Raw genomic sequence first — 5,890 nt, 5'->3', positions numbered from 1 at the left:
GGCACCCCATTGAGCTTCCCGCTCATGCCTTCCCGGCGCCCCATTGAGCTTCCGCTCACGAGCTTCCGCTCATGCCTTCCCGGCAACCCCATTGAGCTTCCGCTCACGAGCTTCCGCTCATGCCTTCCCGGCAACCCCATTGAGCTTCCGCTCACGAGCTTCCGCTCATGCCTTCCCGGCACCCCATTGAGCTTCCCGCTCTTGCCTTCCCGGCGCCCCATTGAGCTTCCGCTCACGAGCTTCCGCTCATGCCTTCCCGGCAACCCCATTGAGCTTCCGCTCACGAGCTTCCGCTTATGCCTTCCCGGCACCCCATGGAGCTTCCCGCTCATGCCTTCCCGGCATCCCATTGAGCTTCCGCTCATCCCACCACACGTTAATGGAACATTGAATTTTTCTACCATTTGTCGCTCCCGACAAATTGAATTCTTTTCGCGTTCCATTAATACGAGCGACAACCAAACCAACACAAGCGTTCACGTACTTATCATTTACACGTTACAAACGCTTACCTTCGCAGCGCTCATACAACTTACATTTATCATATGCAATCCATATGCTCACACGACCATACGCGCTCTCGAGTTTGTCCGTCATAATCGATCGTACTCGGCGCCATTCGCGTGTATACATCAACATGTATCACGCTCCCCATACGTTTATATATGCCCACACATATCCATACAATTCACATTTTGTTGCTCAATGCAACGAGCATTCTACGTATGCCTGCTTTTTGTTTTTGTTGTGAAAGTTAACGAGTCCCTTCTTGCTTACGGAGTTCGGGGACTTGTAGGGGCTCCATACCGCCCGGTTACTTATGCTTGATGACTTCATGATTTGAACTCCCCAACCAAGAAGCTACTCTTACTCGGGGACTTGTACATACCTCCAATAATATGGAGTATTTACTACCTCACCAAGCATAAGTAACACCCACTTTGGGACATCCACAAGACATGGCAAGGCCCAACCGAGACATGCATCGTGTAGCCCTATGTTCAGGCTACGCGGCGGTATCCGGAAGTCACAAATCCGCCACCGGGAAGCCACCTTTCCACCCTTGCCAAGATGCCTCCACAACATGGCTTTCTACATGTTAAATAGACTAGGAATATGTGGAAGCTTGTCCCACATCGAAGAATAAGTAGAGGAAGAGCACTCCTTCACCTATAAAAGGAACTCTCCTCCCACTTAAACACCATTCATTCCATTACAGACTTTGTAATCTTGTTAGGCCACAAGGCTCGACACACTAGTATAGCTTTCAAGTGGACGTAGTCTCCCGCTCATGCGGAGGCGAACCACTATACATCTCGTGTCAATCTCTCTCTCTCTCTCTCATTTAAGCTAACTAGAGATCCCCACGGATCCAAACGTTAACATTGTGTTTAAGCGTACCGAGCCAACCTGAGGATCTTCATCTAGATAATTGAATTAGGATTGAACAAATTATCTTGTGTGCGATTGTCCGGGGTGGATGCATCTTCCCTAACTATCTTCATCATATTGTTTTCAAACCATCTTAAAACCAGGTTTTGTTATTTTCAGATTCTGTACTCTATATTTTCGTATTTTTTTAGAATAGTAAATCAAATCCGAATAATACCAAATTTCGTGTGCAAGACGCCCTGTGTGTCTAGTATATCTCTGTAAATTTTTGTAATTTTCTGAGTAGTTTAGATTAGGTTTTTAATTAGGTTTTCGACTGCTGTTCGATAGGAACAGTGGTCACTTTTGTGACATTGTTTTGAGTAGTTATAACCTTCCTCTGCGGGAAAGACTCTTGTTTACCCTTGCTACAATTGACAATCTTAAGTGTGAATAAGGAAAATCAATAGCTTATAAATTTAGCTATCACTGAGGTGACAGGTTACGATATATTCAGTTAGAGCTCTAGTCTATCTGCCATGGTACCTCATGGATCTAAGTAGGTTACTTACGACTCCTGGGTACGTATTTTGTCCAGGTTGGACTAAAAGAATCATATTCTATTTGTTAGGTTAACGATATGTATGATTGATGTGTGTTGGTGTTTTGTCCAGGTTGGACCAATTTGTGGTTTTATCCAGGTTGGATTGATTTGTTGTTTTGTCCAAGTTGGACCGATTTGATGTGTTTTGTCCAGGTTGGACCGAATTGATGTTTTATCCAGGTTGGATTGATTTGTTGTTTTGTCCAGGTTGGACCGATTTAATGTGTTTTGTCCAAGTTGGACCGAATTGATGTTTTATCCAGGTTGGATCGATTTATCATATTTGAATTGTTAGGTTAACAATTCATATGATTTTGTCACGGTGTGACTTTCGTTGTTTTCTTTTGGGAAAAGAGTATTGTTTTGGGAAGCATGGTATGTTTTCCTTATTCTCGAGTTGAAAGGTTTTCCTCGTGTTTGGTGTGAGTTGTGCAGCCTTTTATCCCGTAATTTGGTGTGAGTTGTTTTGAGTTACTCACACGGGCTTGCAAAAGCTTACCGGGTTTGTTGTGTGGTAACCCGGTACACTATTCAAACGGTGTAGGGGTTAATCCTGCAGGTCAGGGTAATCGTGGCTGAAGCTGCGGTAGCTTGTTGGCAGCAGAATGGGTAGGAAGAAAATTTTGTTGTCTTTGCCATTGTTATGACTTCCGCTAAGTAGTAAACTCTGAGGAGCAGTTACATTTTATTTTGTGTTGGCAATTTAATTCGTAAACTTATGTAATATATGACTCTGTGTATATGACTCTGTGGGCGGGTCAATATTGACATAGTAGGTTCAGGGCATCAATATGTATGTAGTTAAAAAGGGAAAAAGTTTCGAAGTATTTGATATTGATGACTGAACGTTCACGCATATATAATTATGGGGTTATATATCGATTTTTATTTGTGTTAAAAATCAGGGGCGTGACACTGGTGCTCCCAGAAATACAGTAAAAACAGAGTCACCAACACCAGTCAAACAAGAGTCATCCTCTAGTCTGATCCCATACGGTGGGCACCCACCAATCCCAATCAATAATATATTCAATACCATTGGTAGTACCCTTGGTAATAGTTGTCTCAATTATCAGGAAACCAATATGACCCATTCAAACCTGACTCTCAAACCCAAATTAATTAAAAAAAAAACCTCCCCTTATTTCCAGCGAACTAATCACAATCTTTTTTATGTTGAACCAAACATGAGTCACTTCAAAAATCCAATGTCCTTAGTTAAGGCCTATTACCCTCCTGGTTTTCACTTCCAACCTAGTCATCCTACCCAGCCATTGAAATTTTATAAAGATATCCTTTTTGAAACACAATCAGTAACATAAGGGGCCGTGACCACTTACCCAATTTCAGCCTAAAAATTGCCCACTTACTACTCCACTAAGATTTTTTTAATCCCTTTTACCCAATTTAAACATGAATGACAATGTTACCCTCATTTTAATTAACAAACCCCTCCAACTCTCTCTCTCTCTCTCTCTCTCTCTCTCTCTCTCTCTCTCTCTCTCTCTCTCTCTCTCTCTCTCTCTCTCTCTCTCTCTCTCTCTCTCTCTCTCTCTCTCTCTCTCTCACATCTAGATCTAAAACCACTATAACCACACACAGCAGCTCTGCCCTAGGTATGGAAGAGCTTCTTATCCTATGGCTGCACCGGGCCCGATTCTTCACTTAGAGTCTCCAACATAGCCCATCGAGCCCGATTAACCCAATCCGACGAGCTATTCGAGATCGAGATAAACCCCTCCGTTCACGAGACCCGATCCCTGGCTAAAACTGGCACACTTCGCCGGCCTCCGCCTCGGCGGCTCAGTCTCTGCTCCTCCTAGAGTTCCTCGAGCAATCCCCAAGCTTCCAAATCCAATCACTCTCGCAAGACCTAGACTCGCTGGGACTGCTCAACCTCTTCGCCAATTGGATGACGTCACAGAGGTGGACGGAGATGAAGCAGTTGTCTAAGCTGTGGATAAGGTCGCTGGACAACAGCGGCAAGCCCAATAAGTACGATGTGAGCTCTTATAATCACTACCTCAGGGCTAATCTCATGAGTGGAGCCTCTCCGGTTGAGATGCTGGATTTGGTGGCCAGTATGGAGGACCACGACGTCGAGCCCAACACATGCTGTCTTCTTTTTTTTCTTTTCTTTTTTGGGCAGAACACATGCCACAGGTTGTCTAGTATGTGAAAATATGCAGAAAAGATGTTTTCATTCCAATTATGTACTCGAATAGCATCTGTTTGGTAGATTTTGTAGATTGGTGATTGCCTATACTAATGTTTAACTGTTTTAATCGTCTTGTTGGTATTTTATTGCGAGCAATAATAAGATTATTGAGGGGCAATAAAATGTTTATTGGGGCAATAATTAGATTATTGGGAGGCAATAAAAAGAGTATTGGGAGGCAATAATATGATTATTGGGAGGCAATAAAAAGAGTATTGGGAGGCAATAATATGTGATTATGGGGGGGCAATAATATGGTTACTGGGTATTATTAGGGGGCAATAAATTTAGACGCCGGAATCCGGTCACCAGTCCGGTAGCCGGATTTGGGATTCCGGTCACCGATCGCCAGAGTCCGCAACCGGCCATTGGTCACCGGAGTCCGGCAAGGTCTCCAATGACTTCTCTCTACAAGTGACAAAGAAGAAGAGGGCAAAATTGTCCCAAAAATAAATAAAAATGAATAAAAAAATTACTTAATTGGGTATTAGGGAAATATGATCTCTTAGAGTGTTTGGGTAAGTGGGGTTAATTAACCCCAAAATTGGGTAAATGATCATTTTCCCTAACAATTAAACCTATTCCCAACCAGCGGAATCCAACCAAAATCCTGTATCATTCTCTTTACATAGTCCGTATTATTTCTCTATCCCAATAGGATGATCCTCCGCACACCTACCACAAATTGGGAGATCTATCATTTAATTACTATGATTATGAAGAAGCTGGAACAAAATCTTCCTGCACCAAACTGAAGATTTCAGTCACTCCTGGTTCTTAAATTTTGATAAAAAAATTCAATAGACAGTTTCCAATGTGGTTCCTTGGTTGGTGGAGGGCTCATGGATGCCCATTTGATATTCTTCCGCAACCTATAAAAGATGCAGTTACCTATTTCTCAACAATCATGAACCTCACAAACTATGACACAAATTTCCCTATCACACTGCATTTTATGGCCCAAATACAAACTTCCTTGGATCTTCAAATGGCATTATGAATTAAAAGAAAATGTGGTATCAAGACATTTCCTAGTCAAATGGTAGGATAAGTTCATCATAGAAAGAATCATCTCCCAAGTAAATGAAGAATTTTCAGTTACTCTATCACAATCCCCTCAGTCAAGTTCGCCAGTTAATACAAAATGACCTCAACAAGCATCCACCTCACAGTCACAACCACAATCTCCAAGCTACAGTCCTCCTCCAAGTCCAAGGGGAAAGCAAAATCAGATACGTCCTCCACGTCAGCAGAATTAAAAAAGTTAGCCAAAAAACTCTTGGAGCAAGCAGCTAATTTAAGTAATGATGAAGATGAAGAAGAAACCTCTTCCTGATCCTTATCATCATCTCACAGTCATCCCGGTACTCCAGGTAAACCAGTCAAGTGGGCTGATTACCAAGATAGTCAAGACTCATATGCAGAGTTCGAGTAGCCACTACCAAGACAAGTTACTATTTACTAAATAGTAACTTTTACTGTTCATTCACGAGACAAAAACATAGCTAATCGTGTTACTTCCGGTTTTTGGCCTTTTTCCAATAAAAGCAGATTCCCTGTCCGTAAAATCCGGACTTCAAGACCTATATAAGGAGCATCCCTCCTTCAGTAAACCAAGTTTTTCATTTTTCCATTCTCTCTAGTTTGAACATAGGAGCTCATGTGTTTAGCAGTACCCTTTTCTTCCTCCACTATAA

This window comes from Rosa rugosa, chromosome 6 (genome assembly GCF_958449725.1).
Source record: "Rosa rugosa chromosome 6, drRosRugo1.1, whole genome shotgun sequence".
Classification (NCBI taxonomy): domain Eukaryota; kingdom Viridiplantae; phylum Streptophyta; class Magnoliopsida; order Rosales; family Rosaceae; genus Rosa; species Rosa rugosa.
This window is presented reverse-complemented; position numbering follows the sequence as displayed.